Genomic DNA, 25,585 nt, shown 5'->3' on the forward strand with positions numbered 1-25,585 from the left:
AACACAAAAACAGGTGCCTAATGGTATGAAATGTAAAGACAAAATTGCTCCTCATATACAGATTCAAATACAGCTGTACCTTGGTTTTCAAACAGCTTAGTTCTGGAATGTTTTGGCTTCCAAATGCCACAAACCCGGAAGTGAATTTTCCGGTTTGCGAACTATTTTTGGAAACCAAACATCTGATGGGGCTTCCATGGCTTCCAAATGGCTGCAGGAGCTTCCTGCAGCCAATCAGAAGCTGTGCTTTGGTTTCCAAATGTTTTGGAAGTCGAACGGACTTCCTGAATAGATTCCATTCGACTTCCAAGGTACATCTGTACATGCGGGTGTGGACTATGCTGGTCTAATTCAAATAGGGGAAAAGTGGATTAACAACTAAATAATGCTCAGATATGGACAAGACCTAAATTAAAAAGCAGGCGTATCTGTGTCTCTTGTAACATCTAATTCCTCCTTCAGTTTAACAACATTCTAATTTTCAGAGACTTTGAATATTCCTTGTTTCATGTCCCATTGATTTACATTGTCTCACTTCACTAGTTTACCAAAAACACTGTGTAATGTTACAGGGACTTGACTATGAAAAAAGACTAACCAACAGAATTGGAACTTTCAGATTCTTCCAGCTACAAAAATATTAGTAATATTAATTCTTCAAAGTTTGCAGAGTATTTGCCCAACTGAATTTTCTGAATCAGATCCAGAATGAGCCGGATTTGGAAGAGATGTCTTTCTTTATGCAGAGTATCCTGTTTTGCTTATGAGTTTCTCTTTAGTTTCATTCAGCATTAACCCTGATTAATCTGGATGCTACATGACACCAACCAGATCCCAGCTTCAGGATCCAATGTGGGCTTCAATTCTGACAGGTTGTTTTGACCCGCAAAACAAACTAACTGCCGTATGAATCCTGGAGAAATGCCATACAAACATGTCAGAGACTTCTATTGTTTATACCTGGCAAAACTTGTGAGTTTCTCCTTGAGGTTCATTCTTTAGTAATTACAGCTGAATTCTTCTAGGTGGGGTTTTGCATTCCAAATGCATGAGCCATCCAGGCTCCCTTTTCTCCCAGACACTGAGAAGATCTGAGGAGCGTTAGGGCCTTTTCCAACTTCTCTCCCTGGAAGCAGAAGTTTGCCGAATGCTTCAGGAGCGTGTGAGCCAATGCTTTCTTTAGAACACATGGAAACATTTCGTCAGAGTGCATCCGATGTGTAATCTCAGTCCTCCTCACACCAGTTATTGGCCATCAAAGGACCGCTGCCTGTAACTTTGTTTGTTTTGGCTGGCTTTCCGCATTCCAGAGAAGCATCGCCTCAACTCCAAGCCAACACAGCAGCTACATCAGTTCAGCTCTACAGCAGCAGTGGGTTTGGGGATGGCCATTGCAACTTTAGTAAATCACTGTGTGCAATGGCAGAATTACACATTGTGGAAGATGTACAACTGCTGTTGAAAACAGGGCCTCTGCGCCACTCCCCAAGTCCCATAGTGAATGTGTGCTGTCATGTCATCAGACTCAGAGCTTCCTCTCTTAAGTGTCAAGGTGATTCTATTCCTGCAATTGGCTACTATGTGAATCACAGTAAATTTAAAGTAAATACCAAGTTTGCGGAACCCTGACTGAAATCAGCAGTAGTGGCTATTGTGGTGCAGAAGACCTGGGGAGCCAGCTTCCTGAAACCAACATTGTCTCAGCATACCTGGATGGCACTTCGGGTGGGGGCAAGGCAAAATAACACAATAAAATATCATTATTATTTTCGTAAACCACTTTGAGGTTTTGTTACAATCAAGCGATGTAGAAGTTTTGTTAAGTAAGGAATATAAAAAAACAGGTTACACACACAATCATTTCTTTATTCCTTTCATTATCTTGTTGCATTTGTGTGTGTGTTCTGTCTGCATTTTAACTCTATTTCTAAATCACATAACATTTCCCCCTCATTTCTACTTGTTAATGCCTGCAGGTCAAATTGCTTTTTTAAAAAAATAGGAGCAGCAGGTGGTTGAAAATGTTGGTAACCCTACTACCAGTGGGGTTGACTAGTGCAGACACAAGTAGAGTTTACATTACCGCAGTTTTCAAAGTTTCAGTGGAAGCTGCCTGAGTCTGCAGTTTAAGAATGCTATTCCTCAGCCCTTAATCCTGAAATTCATCCTCCAGCCAATACTCTAATAGATGGCTTTGGAAGAGTACCGATCCTTCATATAGCAGAGCGAAGGGCTGCCAATCCTCCACAACTGAAGGGAAATTCCCTTGTTCTCTGTTTATAAGGAAGGTTTAAATCTCTCAATTTTGTATCCGGGACTGACCTGGCATTTGGATTCTGGATTTGCTCAGCAATATATCTTGATTTAATTCAATAAGCAGCTGAAATACTAATTAGCAAGATATAAAAAGCCAACATCAATCTCACCAGCTTTGTAAACACTGGCAAACCTTGCTGTATTTGTGCTGAAGCAGATTAATCAAGCCATTAATCAATGGAACACACACTCTAGTCCTGATTACAAATCTCAAGCCACTTACTCCGGGGTGGTCCCACTGAAAAAGGGAAGCTTGGGTACAAATGGTTAGAGGATTAGGCACACTCTCACACTGCAACTGCTCCCGGACCTGCCAATGGTTTTGCTCAGGCCACATGCTGTTTAGCCCAGATGCCAATTTCCAGATGAACCCGGCTATGTGAGTTTCATCACGTAGTGTGTGCTTGGCCACAGCATAAAGTACAGAATGCCAGGCAAGTCCTGAACACAGTGGATTCTGAGAATTCTGGCACTGTCTTTACCAGAGCAAGGGCTTCCCAATTATAAAAGGCTTGTTGACACATCTTGAAAGGCTTGTTGCTAAAAGAAGAAGGGGCTAAGAAGTCACAGCATCACATTAAAAGAATCAACCCTATCTGGAAAGCGCAAAAAATGTCTCCTCATTGTGCTTTGCAAAGCAGGAACTAAGAGTACACCATGCCCTGCTAATATGACCATGCTATCTGGGCCAGATGAACAGGGCGGCCAAGTGTCCTATTTTACAAAGGACAGCTGTCTATCAAAGGACTGTCGCTCACTTATTTGAAGGCTGTCCAGTCCAAGCCTGCTTTAAATATAAAGAATTGGAAGATAGGGGACAAATGCCTTAAAGCATCCAGGCAATGGAGCAAGAAGACACACAGGTCAGCTGGCCTTAGTAGTCCCCATTGTGGCAAGATACATTGTATTGCTGTTTAAATTATACTAATTGTTTCTAAATCTGAATCTATACATATAAATTAGCACGTGCAAATGTCATGCAAACCAGTGTCCTTGTTTTTTTTGTTATCCATAAGTGGCCACTCTTGAGGGAAGAAGCAGAATGAGATGTTTGTGCTGGGCTATGGAGATGATGATGATGAACTTACAGGTCTCTAGTGAGAGAGTATTTAAGGACTGGGGCAGAACTATTTACACTGAAATACAGTTGAAAAAGGATATTGACAAGCTGGAACATATCCCGAGGAGGGTGACCAAGATGGTGAAGCATTTGGAAATCAAGTTGAAGAAAGTGGGTATGTTTGGTCTGGAGAAGAGAAGGTTGAAAGCCATCTTCAAATATCTAAAAGGCTGTCACATGGAAGAAGGAGCAAGCTTGCTTTCTGCTGCTCCAGAGAGTAGGATCCAAACCAATAGATTCAAATTACAAGAAAGGAGATTCCAACAAACATTAGGAAGAACTTTATGACAGAGCTGCTCAAGAGTGGAACAGACTACCTCAGAAAGTGTTGGGCTCTCCTTCATTAGGTGTTTTTAAACATAGTTTGGATGGCAACCTTTCAGGGATCCTGTAGCTGTGATTTCCTGCACTGCACTGCACTGCACTGCACTGCAGGGGATTGGAACTCCCTAACTTAATGTATTTTAATCTCCTGTTGGAAGCCGCCCAGAGTGGCTGGGGAAACCCAGCCAGATGGGTGGGATATAAGTAATGAATTATTATTATTATTATTATTATTATTATTATTATTATTAACTGTAATTTTTGCTATGCCAGACTCAAAATGTAAGAAATAGTCTCACTGCTGCTACATATTTTCCCTCAAGCACTGATTGATGCCCAATATACTTCAAAAGAAAAAATAGTACCTAGAGCTAGACATATCTTTATGGTTGGTAATACCTGGTCTTAAATCAAATGTCTGAAATAGCATAAAAATAGATGTCATTAGAGACACATGATAGAAAATCAGGTATCACTACTGACAGCCAGTGTGCTGTAGCAGCTAGAAGACTGGGCTCAAACTGAGTACACTTAAAGTCAAATGTCCACTGAGCCACAATGCTTACTGGGCGACTGAGGGCCAGTCACTATTTCTTATTCTAACCCACCTCACAAGTTTATTGTAAGGATAAAATTGGGCAGGGAGATTATGAATGACACCTTGGCGAAGAGGTGAGATTTAAATGTAATACTGTAAATAAGCATGGGTGGAGGGGAAAATGTATACATTTTGTATTATTTGCAGGTTTTGGTGTCCTCGGGTATTATTATTTGGTGTCCTCGGGTATTATTATATGTGTATTATTTATTTACACATTATTATCCTCCCAGTGTGTGATGTTGTTCTTTCTTGGATCTTGGTCAAGTTATCATAGCCTGACAAAAGAATTTTGATATATCCCAATTATGTAAAAGATAGTAGTGGAAGCTTTGGGCTCTCTCACCAGACATCAGTGATCCAAATTATGAAAACAGATAGTTTGATGCTAAGCTCAAGATAGCATTCCGTGGTGCAAATCTGTAAAATGAGCAAATCACCCTATCATCAAATATCTCAGGCTTGAGATTGGCTCACACTGTGGATTTTGATGAATGGTAGTACTCCATTTTCCACTTCATGCCACTTGCTATTAAAAAGTTCAGCCTACTGAGCAGGAGTCAAGTTCACTTTAAATCCTGCTTCATCTTCATCTCGTGTGATAGTGGCCTTTTCTGCTAGTGCAACTACCTTGCTATTTGCTTCTGGCAGCAGCCAAGCTAGTGCTTTATAGTAACAATGGAGCATTAAGATCCACAGCACCTTGTCGAATCTTATCAGAGCCACTGACAATACAGAACTGTTTCCCGCTAAGGAAGAAGGCCTATAGATGCTGTTCCAAAGAGCATGATGTTGCCACACTTGTTCTACCCCCAGTCCTAATTCATAGTGCCTTCTTATTTACAATAAAAAACCATTCAGGTTTTAATACACAATTACACAGCAATCATCAACGGTAATATTAGGTTAGTATGGTTTTAAAGGAGAAATGAAAATACTTTTTTCTGAAAGTGGAACCCAATGCATTTAGCAGGCATATCCATCAGCCATGAATACCCCTTATAACAGGGTGTTTCAGGGTAGTCTTTCATGTTACTGTCAGGTCATACTGCTAAGATGGTGTGCCACGATGGTTTGGGGAGTGCCCTACCCAAAATGTTCAGGGTGATCATGAGATGGAGAATCAATAAGATATTCCAAGTAGGGAACGCTGTAGAAATTGGTAGCTTCAACTACCCTCACACAGACATGGGGCAGAAATTAAATTCAGCTTCCATTTAAAGGCAAATTTAGCTAATCTTCTATTTCCAAAACAGTACATGAACTGAAACACAGTGATTCTTTGAAATTCACACTTCTCTAAATTTTGCAGTACAGTCCTCCAGCCAAATAATGTGAAGGAAAATGCATATATTTTTGAAAATGGCATACAAATATGCATTAGGGGAAATTACTTTGCAAAAGTCAATTCGCCCCCTTTTTGGGCAGGCAGCTTTGTGAGTGAGCCCCGGGCCTCCCTGGAAAACCAGCCTATCAGAGGCTGGATCACATCCCTGCCACCAAATGTACCAATGGGGCAGGAGTTAATGGGCATTCCCCTGGGCACAAGACCAACCAACTAACTGTGGCCCTTGGCCCAGGGGAAGTTTAAATGCCCAGCCAGTGGGGCCGTTCGGCCTTTCTCTCACCACACCAGTCCTCTCCCAACACTGACTTCACCCTTAGAAATACTCCCAGTGGACAGGCGGGAGTGACATGCACAGTTGCTTACCACAATGCCAAATCTCACATCTGTAACCAATAAATTTGTAGCTTTATTTGATTCCAAACCAATATCCTGTGTTGTGTCTAGTTATTTGCACCTTAAGGAACAGGGTGGTCATGGGGCCTCGATACGCAAATGTGTATTTTGGGCAGAACTACATGCAAAGAAATGTGATTATTGGGAGAAATTAACACTAAAATGCTGGTGAATTTTCATGAGGACTCTTCTTTTTAAAAATTCACAAACTGGTATGGAAATGTGAAGAACTGAACTTAAGATTGGAAAAATGAGAATGATCAAAAACAAAATTGACAAATTTGTCCGTCCCTACTCTTATTGTATCTTATAGGTGCTCAGCCAACAGATCTTCAGTCCTTAATCATTTCAGGGGGGAAATCAGGCAGACTAAATGTTCTACAGGGAGATTATATATGAACACACACCTGCAAGTCACACTGTTTACAGTGAATGAACAAATTTGCAAATTACCAAGTAAATAAAAGGGAAAGGAAAGGGCTCAGGCAGTGCATCATAAAATGAACTGTGTTCAGTCCTTCTGAACAATTTTTCTCAGCTGTGCTGATTTATGAACATGCTTCATAATGTAGCAAATATTTTGTCAAATGCAGGAATGCTTTTAAATCAACTTAACCTCACAGAAATTATTTCATGCAAGGCAATATTTGTTGGAGACAATCATGTACTCTCTCACACACACACCAGTCATATAAATGCATGCTGACAGAAGTCTATGGAATAATAACACAACTATTACTAAATTCTCACATATAAACTGTCTTCTGCCAGATGTGCCATAAACACAATACAACCTGTTTACTCCTCTTTCAAACATTTTGCCTGCCAAACATGTTTTGTTAGTTTGACTCAGGCTTTACTAATTGATTAACAGCTTGTTTTCTGCTTTATTCAGCTTCTTTTTTGTCATTGGCTAAACACAATACCTATAGCATGCTCTTTCAGCACACACAGCAATGTGAGCAACCCAGATCCTAAAGGATTTCGCATTGGAAAGAAAATGATTGTTTTCTTAATGGTCACTGAAAACTAACGGAGATGATGTTGGGTTAAAATCACAGCATCTCCATTTTAAGGGAGGAACTTTTCTCGCCTCATCAGCCACAGTCTTCACCCAAAAGGGTAAAAGCAGAGATTATTTTTTTAGTTCCTGACCCAAATTTTCACACAATGCGTTCGCACAGACCACTGTGGGTGCTATTTAAATGATTAATAGCAATAGTACCAATATTGCAGTCCTTTTTAGAGGGGGAAGTTGGGAGGTAGCTCTAACCTAACTATACAGACTGTTTCATAAATGACCGCTCCCCGCTTAAAACAGGGGGTGACCTTTGCATGCACGCGCGCAGCCCTGGATCTGGAGCGGCCCCATCAGCATAGGCTTGGCTTTGCCTTCCCTCAGGTGGGATACCTGGAGGTCTCCGCCTACCTCAGTCAGTTGTCCAATCCCACCTGGGGGAAGCGTTGCCAAGGAGACCAGGCCAGGTAGGAGAGGGATTACCTGCCCACACAATAGAGGGAGGATCTTACCTGGGAATCCTCACTTGGCTCCAGAGCTTCTCCCACCCTACCCACCGTCAGTTAATGTCTTCTTTTGCAGGTTAACTTTTCTTCATAGGTTTTACAGGTAACTTTTCTTCACAGGTATGCGGGCGCTGCTACGTTAAGGTCGCTGTTAAAGGGCCGGAAATGAATTTCCCTGCATTGGAAGGTTTCGCCTTTCCCGTAGCAAAACGTCACAACTTTGGCGGTATCAGACCTTGGGCGAAATCCTTTAGTCCATCTTCCTCTTTGCGGCGGCGATACCAGGGTTCCCCGTTAAAGGGGTTTCTGAAGGGAGGCTTTGACCGTACGCCGAAAGGTCGTCATTGCTCTCCCCTGCGGCGGCGGCATAACGGGGGCGGCTATCTCTGCTTGAACATATGTTCTCCAGAGCCGGCCCATCCCCCCACACACACACTGGATAACCCTGAAGCTTCCTAGGTCCCCGGCTGGGGACTGGGGAGGAAGAACGCCCAATGCCTGAGCCAAGGTCTACCCACATTTGAAATTTAATAAAGTTGTGGCCAATTTAATCCCATAGCACGTTGTCTTGAGTCGTTATTCCACATGACGGGGGGGAACGCTCGGGATCTGGGGACTCCGCCTGTCCACGCAATGACAGTCAATACAACTTTCAGACTGCACCGCATATGAAAATGATAAATGTGTCTATACAAAACCGAGCAGAGATATTTTTAAATCAAACTTATCTTCTAGCCTCTGTCTAATTACAGACATGGGAAATGCAAACTCATTGAACCACCACTTTTGAAAAGTATAAAAATCCACTGAAATGAGCATGGCAATTTTAGCACCATTGCTACTGGAAAATGTAATTTACAAAATATGTAGGTAGGCTTGAAATAAGCTATATTTAACTAGGATATTAGGAAGGTATGTCAAATGAGAAAGAATCAAGAGGTTCTTTGAATAAAGATTCAGTCTTTCCTAAAGAGCTGGTGAAACTAAGGAATGCTAAAATGGAAGTGAGAGGTCTTGGCTGAGTGGTAGAGCACATCCTCTATACAGGGCGGGATTTAGGTTTGATGAGGCCCTAAGCTACTGAAGGTAATGGTGCCCTTTATATAGCAGGTGGGGCCCATTACTTACATCACAGGAGCCTACACAACACATAACACTGTTGCTGTATGTAGGTTTTATTTTATTTGTTTTTTATCTTATATTTTGGAAATGTACATCCAGGGTTTTTTCCTTTAAATTTTTTTTGGGGGGCCCAAGAAAGTGGGGCCCTAAACTATAGCTTGTTTAGCTTGTACGCACATCCTCTATATAAGGAACATGGACTGAGTTGTGATAGGTTCACTTTCCTGATATATCACTTCTCATTTCAAAAACCCTGCCCTTTTAAGAAGGTGGAAAGGTAGCCTAAAGGCCTCTGCACCTGTGGAGCTTATGCTACTTTCCCATTCTTATGGAATAGGTCCGACTTTTATAATCTGAGAAAAGATGGAAGAACTGCAGAAAATATACCCAATACCAATACCTGGATGACAGCATCATGTAGCTGCCCCCTAAAAAGTGTGGAAATGAAGCATCGCAATTCCACACTAACTGCCTAGTGTGGAAGCCCTCTAAGACTGCAATCCTAAACCCACTAACAAGAAAGCAAGTACCATTGAAGTTAGTGGAATTTACTTTGTAAAATAACTTTTAACCTTAAAAATATTGTTAAATCTTGAATTAATGGTAGGAAATTACCACACACACACACACACACACACACACACACACACACAAGGATTCATGCTGAAATGAGGGAAGTCCCCAGCCAGTGCAAGCCAATAGGACAATCTGCCCAGTTCACATCCTTCTGCCCCACTATGGCTTGAACTGATAGAAGAGGGCTGCAAAACTGCTAACTGAGAATGGGCACTTGAATAATAGTATGGCACTGGCTTCCAGTCCATTTCTAAGAAGCCCCAGTACAAAGTGGAGGCATTAGCTTACAAAACCCTGACCTGCTTAGGACAAGGCTACCAAAGAATGTTCTCTTATTTTATTTTAATTCGCACACACACACATCTTCCTACCCAGACCCTGCGGTCATCTTGAAATGACCGTCTCCTGATGTCCCTGCCAAGTAAGATGCTACAGGTGAAAGGGCCTTTTCAGGGGGGGTTTCATGACTGATCCCAGAGAGAACCATCTAGCACCTACTTTATGGCCTTTTCGGTATCAAGTAGACTTTTGACATTTATTTTTCAAGGCTTTTTAAACTCTTATTTTTTAAATCTAAAATATGTTCAGTTTATTTCTTGGTTTTATTTTATTGTTTATCATTTAAATTTATGTTTTCTAATGCTACTCTAAGCCATGAAGAGAATTTTGTTACTGGGCTGTATAAATATTGCTAATAAATACATCTGCCGGTGCTGCTCTTTTGACTGCAAGTCTTTTAGAATATGAATTTCTTGTCTGACAATGTGGACCGAGTCACAGCTATACTGGCATAAATAAAGAGCATATTAAGAATGATTGTTCTGATGACAGAATCGCAGGAGCCACCAGGTCTCAAACTGGCTGTCTCTGGCTTGGCCATCAATAAAGGACAGTGTTCCAGGTCACATCAAACTGTAGTTCCCCTTGCCTACCTGTGTCACAGGGCATATTTGCATGTTCTTTATTTCTGAGGAATATGACCATTTCCACTTCTGGAACATCCCAGTGAAAAATGATGACATTGGAGCCAATAAACATTTGTGTTAAATGAAGCCATTCACTGTTACAGGGTAATTTCTACCTTTGCCACTTTGTTGTCTCTCTGAAAGTCAACTCATTCCAGAGGCTCAGACATTAGTTTGCAGTTTTTTTCTCTTTTGCTGTCAATGAGCCCAGGACCTAGTTTACAGTTCTTACTGACATCTCATTTGTCAACTCCTCTCATTAGGAGCTGCACATCTGCATAAATCAGTCAAAGATGGAAACTGTTTCAAAGAAATACAGTACTGTTATGCAAATGTCATGCTACAATTCTCAGAAATATTGACAAGAGATGCTGAAATGAACCATGGGTGTCTAACAATATGCAAGTAATGAGATGCTTATGTTGCTTGGATTGAGCTGTAAGACAAGGGAACACAACATACCTTCCCAAATCTATAGGGTGCAAGTGGATAGGCTTTCCTTATGTATTGTTACATGTTACCCCGGTCTCTGAGTGGCATGAGATTCTGGGGTCCAGGTGCTTACCTGTTTCATGTTTCCTTTGTAAATGAGGCACAGCAGAGACTGTGGTGTCTTTATGAGATATGGTTTTCTTTACACATATATACAACCTGAGCCTATGATGTTGGGGTTCACAGCATTACACTTCAATAGGGTCCTGCTTTTCCCATTGCTGCAACCTTGGATCGAAAAAGAAACAAAACATGGCTCTCTGTCCCTCTGCTCAACTTGCTGTGTTTAACAAACTGCCTTTTTCTCTCTCTCTCTAGTCCACATCCCAGCCAACTCTGCTTTGTCTCTGCTGTCTCACAGATTGTCCGGAGTTTTGGGCTGGGTTGTCATCAATATGCTGATGACACTCAGCTTTATCTGTTGATGGACAGCCGCCCTGACTCAGCTGTGGCTGGATGGCTGCATGGGAGCCGGTTGAAGCTAAATCCTTTGAAGACAGAGGTCCTCTGGCTGGGTCGGGACAACATGGGGTTGGGAGGCCAACTCCCATCTCTTGCAGGGGCTCAGTTAGTGCCAGCGCCTTCCATCAAGAGTTTGGGTGTGACCTTCGATGCCTCCCTTTCTATGGAGGTGCAGATTGCAGCCACAGCAAAGGTGGCATTTTTCCATCTCTGCCATATTAAGCAGTTGGTCCCTTACCTTTCCCGCCCTGACCTGGCCACAGTGTTCCATGCAATGGTCACCTCCAGGCTTGACTATTGTAACTCACTCTATGCGGGGCTGCCCTTGAAGCTGACCCAGAAACTCCGGCGGGTCCAGAATGCCGCAGCAAGGCTCCTTACGGGGTCCTTGCCGTGGGATTACATTCATCCAGTGCTTTATCAACTGCACTGGCTCCCAGTGGAGTACAGGGTCAGATTTAAGGTGCTGGTTTTGACCTTTAAAGCCCTATGCGGCCCAGGACCCACATACCTACAGGACCACCTCTCTTGGTATGCCCTGAGAAGGACCTTAAGGTCCATAGATAACAACAGCCTCAAGGAGGTTAGATTGGTCTCAACTAGGGCCAGAGCCTTTTCAGCACTGGCCCCAACAGAGCAGAGAGACATAAGCACAAACAAGATGCTACTGGGGGTGGAGTGATGAGTGATGAGTATCATACCTCATTCCTAAGCATTTTGGGTCCCATCTGAACTGTACATTTAAAGCAGCATTATACCACTTTAACTGTCATGGCTTCCCCCAACTGAGAGTTGTTAGGAGACCCCTATTCCCCCTCAGAGAGCCACCACTCTCAGACTGCTCTAGGAACATGGATTGATTGTTAAACCAGTTTGGGAACTGTAGCAATCTAGGCAGACAACTCTCAGCACCCTTAACTAACTAACCGACTTGTCCATCCTTAGTTGGCAGCTGGTGGGTATAAAGGTCTCTCCTATCATAAACTTGCCCCAAGAACCAATAAAGGATGCTGATACATATATGGAAAGACATCAAATGCTCCACCAAAATAGCAGCTGTTCCATAACCATAAATTGGAAGAGAACCTATCTGGATTAGAGTAAAAGATTAAACCAGCATATGATGAACAGTCAGGCACCAAATTTCTCTCTCCCCTCCACCCCCCAGTATTACCTAGGGAACTTAGTGCAGAAGGTTGTTTTGGAGAGAGACTTCAGCCCGTGATCTATATATAAATAAGCCCTGGGAAACTTACTGGCTGTGGATCTAGCTTGTCTCTCACTGTATATAAGAGCTCACTACCAAAGGAGGAGGACTGATAATATGCTTCTGACCTTATCGTAACCACTTTCACACATTTCAGCCGCCCAGGTACTGTGATTAGGATAGATAACTCTCCCAGTGGCTGAGGGGGTTGAAAAAACCATGTTAGCATCAAAGTCCGAGTCCCTGATTCCACTTGGATATTATTTCATATGCAAAGTTCATTTTAGTTTTTGAACACTTTAAAAATATGCAACTAGTCTGCCTGCAAGTTGGGAGGCAGTAATGCTTCTGAAAACCAGTTGCTGGAAACTACAGAAGGAGAGAGTGCTCTTGTGCTCGAATCCTGCTTGTGGGCTTGTGGGTTGGCCACAGGATGCAAGACTAGATGGACTATTGGCCTGACCCAGCAGGCTGTTCTTATGGTTCCATGTTCTTATGGTTTTGATGCCAGGATTGCAAACAAAGGAAGATTCAAATTGGTATCCAGCAATATGCTGAATATATATAATGTGCTTGGTCAACGCTCTCGGAAGTGTTAGATGTGGCCTGAGTATTGTCTGAAGCTGTGTTTCAGAAGCCTCTTGGTGTTTTTTTTTCTAGATTAGCTCCTGAACCTGTGACTTGAAGTCAACTCATTAAGATAAAAATGAAACCAGAGAGAACCAAGTTCAGTATTGAAGTTCCATGCTTCCAAAGGGTAGGTACTTGTTAGCAGCCACTGAAGTCTTGGCTTTCTTTAATTAAAAACTATGGTTTCGTCCCGTTGGATAGGCCCACCACTGCATATTCCCAGAGCACTAGTTCCTTCAGCTTGAAAAGCTTCTCTGCACAGCGTGGAGCAGCTATAAGGCAAAATGCTGCTGAACTGTAACCTGACACTTGGCATCATGCAGGGGTCAGATATTACGTCAATGAGAAGTGTTGGCTCCCATCCTGGATGGTATCAGGACCTTAACACCCTCCCTAAGTAAAGAAGAGGGATTTGCATGGAAAGCAGCATCAGATCAAAGCAGACCAGAGGAATATTCTTCTGGGAAGTGGCGGGAAGAAATGTGTGAATCACAGAAACACGGCAGCAGCCCCCCTACAGTGCATCTTTCATTGCATCTGTGCCCCACAACTAGAAAACAAACAAACAATAGTTTGAACTTCTGATAATAGCTTTAAAAACAGTTGGAAGTTTTATTTTTATTAAACAAAATAAAGGAAGTTTTAAAGAACATATGGGAAATGTTTTAACACAAGGCTATGTGTGTCTACTCATATGTAAGCTATACTAAGTTCAGTGGGGCTTATTCCCAAGTAGGTGTGTATGGGACTGCAGCTGAAAAGAGCCTGGTTAATTTCTTTTTCTGAACTATGCGATAAATGATGTCTTGAGGCTGCTGGCCTCTGCTGGCTTCCCATCAGCCACTGCCTGTGGAGTGATGCCAGCATCACCCTGTATAGGCTGGGCAAAATGGGGTATTCCAAGAGTGAGGGGGGGGTCTGAGTGCTGTCATTACGTGATGGTATTGGGGCCAATCCTTGCCTCTTTGCTGTGTCAGCTCCAGGCTGGTGCAGTGACCTGGCAACCTTCCACCCTGGCCCCCAAGTGCAGTGTGATCTATTATTAATAATAATAATCTGTCCCCCCCCAAAAAAAATGTAACTCATCATGACTTACAAAAAAAATGAACATTAAGTACAAGGCTATAACAGCCTAAAATACAGAAACAATATATATTAAAACAGATCCAGCTGTACCCCACTCCCTGACCCCTGCTAAAATTAAGAGCCAAAGTCCTGGGTGAACAACTACATTTTGCCTGGAGCCTAAGGAGAGCTCATGATGTTGCCAGACATGCCTTCCCAGGGAGAACATTCCATAAACGGGGGTCAACTACTGAAAATGCCCACTCTCGTGCCACCATCCTACAAGGAGAAACACAGAGAAGGGCCTCAGATGAAGAATGCAAGATCTGAGTTGGTTCATGTGAGGAGAAGTGGTTCTTGAGGTCCTGAGGTCCTGAGCTGCATTTCTGCAACAGCTGCAGTTTCTGAACCATCTTCTAAGGCAGCCTCACATATAACACATTACAGTAATCTAGTAATGTACTAGTAATAACAGAAGTTAGGCTATCCCTGTCCAGATAGGGGCATAGCTGGGCCACTCGTTGAAGCTGATGGAAGGCACATTGCGCCTCCCAAGCCACTTGAGCCTCAAGCAACAGATATGGATCTAGAAGTGCCCTCAAGCTGTAGATGTTGGGGTGGCCCTACCACTCCCTAAAATACTTCTAGTGATATACGCTGTGAAAATATGCCCTGAGCATGCATATGCACCTTTCTCTTGCTAATCTTGCAGAAAAGAAATAAGGACTAGGTCTCGCATCTGATTCGTCATACCCTTTCTGTTTGGTCAGATGTTGGTACTAATGAATAGTTCTACATACACAGTGGCATGCCATGTTTACCTGACTCTTAAGAAGCAGTGAGAGTACACAACATTTGCTTGCATCTTTTACCACAGCAGTCCTTTTGAAAACAGCTTTGCTATTATTTGTCCATCAGAATCCTGAGTGTTCTCAGATGTATAGTACATTGTATGCATGCAGTGCATGTCTCTAGTTGAGACATCCTGGTGTGTGGTTCATCTTTGTTTGCACTGGAAGAAGTTCTCACTAGACTTGGCAGTACATTCTCTTAGATCTGAGCACGTGCACCCAGACAGTAAGGAAGCAATAGGCTTCTTGCAGAATCTTAATTACTGTACATTCCTAGAGAAACAAACCCCCTTGTTCTGCATTGTTCCACACCTGTACAACATCAAAAGGTCCATATGTAAAAGAGAGGTGAGCAACCTGTGGACCAAGGGTCACACAGGTGCCCTTGGCCTCATTTCATGCAGTTTTGACCTGCAAGGGATCAACTTCAGACTTCTGGAAAGAGTGGCTCGTTCCTCCTTACACAGTCCACTAGGTGAGGAGGAAGAGAGAGGAAAGGGGTGGCAGAAAGAGAAAGGCCCCACCTTCTGGCCCCACCCACTGATGGTATCCCAACAGAGTACCACCAAGAGAATGCAGCCCTCAACAAGGCCACCACCACACCCATTAGATACTTTCCCAATACTATGTGTAAAATGAGGATCAGTTTCATCATTGGGAACTTCTCTCTCTATCTTCAGAAGTCACACAGTGTCGGATGGCCAAAGCAAGAATCTATTAAGGTCAGAGACAAAAAAAAAAAAGATGCCATCTTAGAAACCAACCACAGAAAAAGCACAATATCCTGAATCTGGTAAATGAGTCTTCTCAAGTTTCTGAGCAAATGTGAGCTATTTTTGTACAAGAGATTAAAATAAGACTTGTGTGATGCTACAGGACTCACAATATGCACATTTAAAAACATTTTTGTGATTTAAAAAATATGAACCAACAATATTTTACTGCATGAGATGCCAGGCTCTTGGGAAGTGATCACAGGTGCTTTGTGACATGGAGGGGAAGGGAAAGCTACAAAACTCTTGGTTTTACTCCCACAAAGTCCTATCCAAGGCCAAGAAAGTCTGCTGACCTGGGTGCCATCATAGCAATACAGCTAGAAGACCTAGAGCTTCTCAGTGCCCAAAATGTCATTCATACTACAAATACCCTAGTTCTGACACTCCTCTTACTCTGCTTGTAGCCCACTTCTTGTGACCAGGACAAGCCATGTAGCATGCACAATTATGTCCTTAGGAGAAGCAGCCAAGAGGCTGCCCCCATCTGCCACCCAAGGCCATCACTGCACTTAGCCTAATGGTAGGACCAACCCTGCTTCTGGCTAACAGTGTGTGGTCTCATAGAAGATTTTCAAATGTGCTGATTCATAAGTTCTAACAAAACAGAAGTTGCTGTAGCTCCCCAAATAATTTTTTTGAAAAGATGCCATCCAATTTATGTCCATGAAGTGGTGGGCTTCATTTCTTTCCACCTATGATTACAGTGATCTTTCATATTAGCATTAGGCATCCCATTTAATTGCCAGCAAACCGTCTCCCCACCCAAATAGCTTCTACACATGTGCAAAAGCACTCCTAACTCTACTTGACAGCATCTACTGAAGACAATCACATATTATTCCTTTCTATAAATACTGTGGAAGATGGGATCATGTCACTTTTGCATACTTTTTCAGGGAGTGAAAAGAATGGACCATCTTGAGAAAAAATTGCCCCCTGCTGTGGATGAACAGCGCTTCAAGAAGTGGCTATTTCCCAAGCCTAGATTGGTCAACAGGTTTCTGTCCCCTTTCAACAGGTTGCTCATAAATAGGAAAGCTCTACCCTGATAACGCAATACCTGTGTCCCTGACAGAATTCACCTCAACTGACTCCACGGCTGCTCCTTATGCTGCTGCAATACACCAACACTGACAGAGCTCCACCTCAAAGCAGAATGTTTTGGCTATTCAACAAAAGGCTCCTGTCGAGGTCTTTGCATTCAGCACGTCCTGATTAGCTGAGTACAGAGTGTACAGTCGGCATACGGGCGTGCTCCTTAGACCTGCAACTTGGGACTTTTGGTTTTCCCTACCTATCCCCTGCTTTAAAAGAAGCTGGAAGTTTTAGAGTGCTTTTCGGAATGGGAAAGGAGCTTTTTCTTAAGCATGAATGAAAGAAACTCATATTTCATCCTGTCACTTCCTCTCCCAGGATAATCAATTTTTCTCTTCCCATATATCGGAGGAAAGCCAGCCAACTGTCACCTTATCGTTGTTTTACATATAACCTGCGTACCCCACCGTCCTCTTGGCTAGAACAAGCCAGTGGTGAGAAGAAGGTTGTGAGGCACCAATTGCTTAGAGCTAGTTATCACCTCTGTGTGTGTAAAGGTGAAGACTTGCTTCTAACTGTTCTGTATTCTGAAGTCAATTAAGGAGAGCCCTGCTGGATCAGGCCAAAGGTCCATCACCCTGTTCTCACAGTGGTCCACCAGATGCTTGCAGGAAGCCCACATGGCAATGGCACACTCTCCAATTCTTATTTCCAGCAACTGGTATTCAGAGGCATTCTGATGCCAGCAGTTTTCTTCACTGATGCCAAGGCTGTCCACTGAAACAGCCAAGTTTCTCAGCTGCAATTTGCCAAAATGAGTGTTTTTTCACACCTAGAGAGAAGTTGAACTTGAGAGTAAAACACTTGCTTTCCATCAGCACCTGAGCAAATTTGTCGTCAAACACTTTATGTGACCTAGATCCCATAAGCATTGTTCTAAGAGCCAATTAACACAACCCTTGACCTATGCCAAGCTATAGGCTTGTTTCAGTCAGTCAGTGTGGCGGTGCATTCTTATGAGGTACCCATTTGATTGTCTGACTGTTCATCCAGATCAGAATTCAATGTAAATATGTACTGTACTCAATTTATTTAACACCACGATGATCTAGATGGGTTGTGTGACTTGGCTTTCTAATAGACAGGTACCTCCCTTCCATTCTCTTTCAAAGACCTTCCTGTCTTATTTTGTACATTCCCAAGGTCTTAGTTTTCTCTATGTTTTTCCAAAAGGGTACATCTGTAGTCTTCAGGAGTGCAAAGAAACAAAGGAGACTTTAGAAAGACATGCATTTAAGACCACCTTTTTCTTCTTCTCCTCAAGACCATCACCACCAGAAGTCTGTGCTCCAAAGGCTTCCTGGTCTGAAGCTATGACACTGTTGGTTTAGTTACACACAGGCTGGTAATCATTTGAACTGTAATTAAATTTAATATGATGGGCTGTTATTGCTATTGATAATTTTATTGCTGCCATACCCTACTTTTGTCTTGTGGTATTTTGATGCCTTGGGAAATGATGCATTGCACGGTCTTGTGAAGGCATGGACCTAAAAAGGCAGCATCTCTTAAATAAAAATTAATACATTTAAATCCCCTCATCAACTAATGCAATTTTAAAATCTAAGCTAACTTTAAATCTCCATCAACTAATCTAACCAAGTCATCAATTAAGGCTGCAATCCTATTCATGCTTATTTGGAAGTAAGCCTCACTTAAGTCAGTGGGACTTTCTTCTGTGTAAGCAAGCATAGGGTTGGGCTGCAAAGGTTGAAGCCATAATAGGAAAGTGTGTCTCGGCAGAAGTTTTCATTCTCACCATGAGCGAGGACCTGCCAAAGCAAGCTTACTGAATGTCATAGATAAGGAGTTTTCTATTTATAAGCACAGGTACAGAGTGATATAGGCTAGCTGGAATTATCATTTCTCCAAGCCGGTTACAAATTCATTGCCATCTCATGTCAGTGGGTTGTTTTTAAATGGATTAATTGAGCAAAAGGCTGCTCTGCAATCTGAAATTCAGGAGCAACACGAAAAGAGAGTTTTCGAAAGAACTTTCCGAGTGTCTGTGCAGGTGCTAATTGGCTATTTCAACAACTTTCATGACTCATGACACACATACTTCCCATTCCGGAGACTTCCTACCAGCTGCTGTACGGGGAAAGGCTATTTTGCCAGTTTGGGGAACAGGGACTGGTTCAGGGAAATGGGGGAAAGTTTCCTACTACTTCCTACAACTTTTTGCTCCACACAAGTCAACTGAGCCAACCAGTTGTGATGGTTTTATGGACAGGGCCAGCCCTATAATTAGACAGAGTGAGGCAGTTGCTTCAGGTAGCAGGTGCTGGAGGGTTGGCAGCAGCAGCTTCCTAGCTGTTCTTCCTGAGCCCCCAGCCATTCCCCTCTGTTGGATATAAAAGCTGTGTGTGCCACAGGTATGGCATATTAAAATTAGCCTGCTGCCCTCATGCATGGTAGAAAACACTGCCCCGTTGCCAGTGTTGAAGTACAATTCATCTGCCAGCCCACTCAGCTCCTGTACATCTCAGGCAGCAAAATGTATTGGCCTAGGCGAGTGAATGGAAAGAGGGCAGATTCACACCATACATTTAAAGCACATCCAATGGATGTTTAAAGCGCATGGCTTCCTCCTTACATAGCTACAATTCTCAGCCCTGTTCTGCCCCCTAACAAATTGCAGGTCCCAGGATTCTTTGGTGGAAGTAATGTGCTTTAAATGTGTGTTAAGTGCACTTTAAATGTATGGTGTGGATCTGCCCCCAGATGGTTTCCCTGGAAAGCAGCATGGAACCAGATGGAAATATCCTGTGTCCCATACACAAAGCAGCCTTCCCCAACCTGATGCCCTCTGGATGTTTTGGACTACAGCTCAATCACCTCCTGCAAGTGTGGCTAATAGTTAGGGATGATGGGAACTGTAGTTCAGAGAATCTGGAGATTGGGAAAATGGTGTTTTGATTCAGTTGTACTTAACTATGTCACTGTTTTACGGGCCTGTAGCTAAAGCTGATCCATAGACTGATGGCATTATGCTCAGCTTATTCTGGGTCTGACTCTGAGGTGGGTTTTTTCCTATTGGTCTCCGATCTGGGTCACATCAGCTTCTGCTTGTGGGATCTGGTTGGCTACTGTGAGAACAGGATGTTGGACTAAGTTGGCCTTTGGCCTACTTCCGAGGACTCATGTTATGTTAGCATCCCATAACAGGTTTTTCTTTTATCTACATAGGGATATTTCTCCACTTTCCATGTCCACCTCAAAAACTCAGTTGACATGTTGTTGTTGATGATGATGATTATGGCAGTGATGATGAATAGGTTAAAAGAAATCAGAGCCAGCACCTGCAGGTTCATAAACAGAGTCATTCTCCTCCTTGCCTCTACAGTAGCTGCAATGGACAAATTACGGTGGGGTGAACAGAGCCAAAGCTGATTTTTCTTCTTCTTCTGCCCAGCAGGAATGAGATCCCTGCCTCCTGCATACTGCTGACTGGGCAGCTGTAAAAATGAAAGGGAGCCATTCCACTCTTAAGGAGCAGATTCTTTCCATGCTGGCTGAATGCTCTGAGCACTGTGCCCATGTTTCAGCTTCAAATACCTTCCAGCCAGAGCATTTACACTCCCATCTCCACCCCTCAGAGGACAGAGCATGATCAGTGGAAAAGTTGAGGGTGGAATGATGAGTCAAGGATAGCATTACCTTACAACCCCTTAAAATTTGGGCGACCCCATATAGAACGACCTTCAAACAAACAAATTATTTTTCCAAAACAAATTTCTACATGCCTTTAACATGATCACATTTGATATAATCCGATTCCTGATAATTCCTGATTCCTGTAAATCCATCCTGTCAGAGTACATAGTGCTACAAGGAGTTTAGGGTTAGACTAAATAGATTCTTGAGATCCCTTCCAATTGTGTGAGTTTTCTTAGCTGTAAGACAGGATTCTGCCAAGAGGAAAAAAAGAGGCTGTTGAAATCTGGTCAAGCCAGATTCTTTGTTAAATAAAGTCCTGATCTGTTTATCTAATTTGTTATATAAACTTAGATCAAAGTGCTGCACAGAAACTACTAGCTCAATATGTTTCTGGAAGATGAGCTGAAGGCGGCATCTCCCTGGCTGGAGGCAGTGTCAGCAAGGTTACTGCATGCCTGAGAGGAAACAATAGCCAACCAGTCTTGAGAGTGGGCTGGAAGGAAATACGGAGTCCTGATTGCTCCCTGTGAGAATCAGAAGCCATGGCTTTGGTGCCTTGCTCAAAACTTAATGGGGGAACAGGATCTGTGGGGATGTTAACTTTGTGAACTTCCACCTTATATTCACAACCTATATTTATGTGTAAAACCTTATCTCACAGATATGCCATATAGTCTCAGGTAGGGATGGGTAAGCTTGACAATGTTTGCTTCATTGTTTGTTTTGCAGTTTCTCATTTTTCTAGTCTTCAGCTCTTTGCAATTCCACATCAATTTGCTTTTTCAAAAAAGTCCACATGAAAATTCATCTGCATTTTAATGTGCTGCACCAATGCTATCCCCTTACATGGGAGTAAGCTGCACTGAACTCATTGGTACTTCCAATGAGCTTTGGGATTGTGTGGCAACTCACTTAATGTTTAAATGGCATCATATAGCATTTTTTGTATAATAATAATTTCTATTAGGTTTTTCGATTTTACATTTCAAAATAAACATTTTACAAGCTTTAGGATATCCGATGACTTCCTTTCTTCTCCCTCCATGGTTCATTTTACATATCAGCCTATTCCTGCATGTTTTACTTTAACCATTCAAATTGATTTTCCACTTTTACAACAAACAAATATTAATTACACTGTTGAATTTATCTTAATGCTGCCAGCATTTTCAGCTGTGTACAGTTATTTTCCATGTATTCAAAACATTTTCAACTCTTCTGTAAATATATGTTCTTCTTGCTCTCTTATTCTGTGTGGTAAACCTGCAAGTTCTGCATATTCTAACATCTTAAGCTGCCAATCCTCGCTCACTGGCATCATACGACATTCAAACACACTACAATAAAGTATATTTTAAAAATAAAAATCCCCCAGCAAAACAAAATTATGAATGCAGCTAAAAAATAACTAAAGTAAACAAACACCTGGCAACATTTTAAAGATTTACATCCCTTAGGAAAAGAGCCAGAGATGGACTCTTCCTCATGGTAGATCCCTGTTACACATGAGGAGTATGCAACCAAAACTTGGAATATGTTTACACATTGGGACTTGGGGCTACTTCCGAACCACTGTGTATAGGATCAAAGCCTCTTCCCTGCCATGCTGTGTGTGCTGTGCAAAAAAAAAAAAAAAAGTGAAGCTAAGAAAGAAAAGCCCATACTGACCTCTAAAGTGGAGATACTACCATTCCCAGGCAATGAGGAAATAGCATGCCTGCCTTGGTCCTGGGCAATTTATCATCCTGTCCCAATCTCTGCACATCACAATTGTTTTGCTTTCCTGCACATCAGGAGAGGCATTTGAGTGGGGGGAGGTGTCATAATATGCAAAGTTTACTACTGGCACTACTTTGGCTTAGTCCCAGGAATACATTGCACTTCACACCATTTAGATTGCCATTTTAAAGTGCTCACATTTGCCTGGTGTTCAGCTCTCTAAAGAGCTTCCTGGGAATATAAGAAAACTGACAGACTGCTATCTCCCAAAGCAAAGTGATAATTTCTTACACGCTGTGCAAATAGGATTGGGAAACAGGTTTTTCTAAGGAAGTTATTAGGAGCAAAATAAAATGCCTATACCCTGCATTTCATGACGAGGCATGGTGACTGCAGACTTGAAGCAAGAACATTCAGCCCAAAGGCCTAGATGATGCCTAGAAGGCTGGGCACATTTGCAGGCCGTTGGGCAAGAGAGGTAGAGTGGGAAAATCCTTGGCACTGATTGGTGCAGTCTTAAGGTGGTCCAAGGGGGAGGGCAGGACTTGATCCCTATTTAAGGGACAAGCTGACTTTCCCCCAGGCTCTCCATTTGCAGCAGCTGTTTAGGTGAGGGAAAAGAAATAGTTTGGTTTAGCCTGGTGACATCCTTTAGGCACCATTCAGGAGATGGGTTGGCCCCAAGGCTCACTTCTAAGACTTCACGGTTTAGAGGATGAGATAGGGGCCTCCTATGAGGCCAAACTCTTTCAGCCACCCTGGGGTTCTGCAGTCGCTGGGGGTGGTGACAAGGTAAGGCCTCCCATCTCACCTTCAGGGTGTGGCCTGGGAATTGGGGCAGGCTAGGAAGCCATGCCCTAATTCCTTAGGCAAGAGCAGGTCACCCAATAGCTATAATTATACAGTGAAGTTAGTTCCCACCCCATAGTCATCCCCCTTTGCTGATTTTAATTTGAGGTTTAAATAAAAATGGCCCATTTCAACCCCAGCTTATGTGCCTGCCTCTTCATTTGCCTATCGGGACACAAGATGATTAAGGGAGGTGTCAGTGACTAAACAAAGAATGTGAAGAATGAAAATACATACACAGAGAAAACAAACACTCCACTAAATGTTGTTGCTGTTTAGTCGTTTAATCGTGTCCGACTCTTCGTGACCCCATGGACCAGAGCACACCAGGCACTCCTTTCTTCCACTGCCTCCCACAGTCAGTGGCGGAGCTTCATGCTCCAGCACCAGGGGGTGGAGAGCAGGCAGGAGTGTAGCTGGAGCGTGTCCCAGGGGCATGGCACACTGCCCACGGGGGTGTGGTGCGTGTCCTGGGGGTGTGGTGCACCACCTGCAGGGGCGCGGTGCCCAGAACGGGTGGGGAGGGCAGCCGTGATGGCACCCCACCCGGATCGTGCTGCCGGGGGCAGTGCGCTCTCCCCGCCCCCCTTCCTCCGCCAGAGCCCACGGTTTGGTCAAACTCATGTTAGTCTCCACTAAATATTGCCATATTATTGTGTTCTTCACTTCCTTTTATAATCAAGCACCACCTAATCCATCATGCTGTAGCAGCCATGTTCAGTCTTATTAGAATCAATTATAGGCTCTGGTTAAAGTGATTTACAGCACCGCCTTAAGCGTGTATATTCATAGGTCCTATTAATTTCAGTGGGACTAATTCCCAAGTAGAAGTGTGTGTTGGGGGCTTTCTCATGCAGCTCAGTACTTTTTTCGCAATGAAAAGCAATTTAGCTCTTGAAGAATCAAGAACTATTTGTTCATGTACCTAAACCAATCAGCACAAGTGTGCACGTTTGTTTTTTTTACATATGAGACCACCAGTGCTTATGCTACTTAATGAAGAATTGAAGATTTTTCTAACTAGTTTTGTTCTTTAAGAGGCAGCAACTTGGGGACCTGTCCAGAACACGTAATATGCATCACAGGAGTTGCTCTGTGAGTCCACAAAAAAGGCTTCCTCTCCCCATCTTTCTATAAGTTTCTTTACTCCCAGTTTTGTACACAAGTAGTGAAGTAAGTTCATGAACCTGTCACTCAGAGGTAACCAATGTGGACCCTCTCATATTTGTTGCACTCCCTCCTACCACCCTCCAGTCAGCATGGACAATGGGAACTGTAGGCCAACATATTCTAGAGCAGGGATGGGGAAGAAGATCTGGCTGGATCCTAAACTCCAACCCACCAATCCATCACCTGATGTCACCATGATGTCAGGTGACTCAGTTTCAAAGGCAACTATCAGTCTAAGTGCGCTTTTGATTACGCCTTTCTTCCTCCACAGCTTGAATTCAAGCTGTGGCAGCAAATGAAAAAATATATATCCCTTTGCAGGTATGGCGTGGATCCAACACATGGCTGCAAAGGAACATTTTTCTTTTGGAGCTTGGCTTAATATCAAACCACCTCCATCCAAGGAAGAAGCATTTCAGAAAGGATGTCAGAGAACTGAGTTGGAGAGTCTTAGCACCAATGCAAGAGCAAAACACATTCCCATGCACCATTGCATGGACCCAATCCCAGAGGGAGGTAGCTAAATTGGATATGCATTTCACCCGGGATTTCAAAGTACTGCTTTCTAACCAATTTGGGGCATTAACTGTGAAGTTTGGTTGGGCAAAGGCGTTGTTTTCATTTATCTAGAAGGTTTTTCAGTCTGTTTTTCAATGGCCCTGAAAACAGGAAGTGGCTTTGGGTACTGCCCATATTGTTTGCATATTACTCCAAGATGGCTTATCAAGCTTGAGCAGACATTTTTTGCCAGCATGCTAAAGTGCTGATGGTTCTAGAGGTCCACTTAGGCCTATGGGAGGTGCATAAACATCCTTGTTGTTAAGAATGGGTAGGCATGAGAATATTCTGATCTATTCTAAGGCACAAAAACCCGCGGAGAGTCAAGACAAGAGCCTGAATCTCATATTTTACTGCATATGAAGAGATAATATAAACAATATAGAGGTTCCTTTGACGACATCTCCTACGCACCATTCTGATTATTCCTCTATTTGTTCTTTATCTTCAATGTTTTTTAAAAGTATGGCTGATTGAAAAAAGGATTCTAAATGAAGCAACTAAATGTTTCATTTGCTGCTGCAAACAATATTCATTCATCATCCTGTGGTACAGTTGGGTCATTTCAAACTCCAAACCTAGTGGTCATACAGTTACCCTTTTTATTCAGTCATATGCAGTGGCGTAGCGTGGGTTGTCAGCACCCGGGGCAAGGCAATTAATTTGCGCCCCCTAACCCGTGGATTTGCGCCCCCTAACACTAACCCTAACCCCCAGATGTTGCGCCCGGTGCAGCCGGCCCCCCCTGCACCCCCCACGCTACGC

The sequence above is a fragment of the Podarcis erhardii genome, assembly GCF_964252035.2.
Source record: "Podarcis erhardii genome assembly, chromosome: 2".
Lineage (NCBI taxonomy): Eukaryota > Metazoa > Chordata > Lepidosauria > Squamata > Lacertidae > Podarcis > Podarcis erhardii.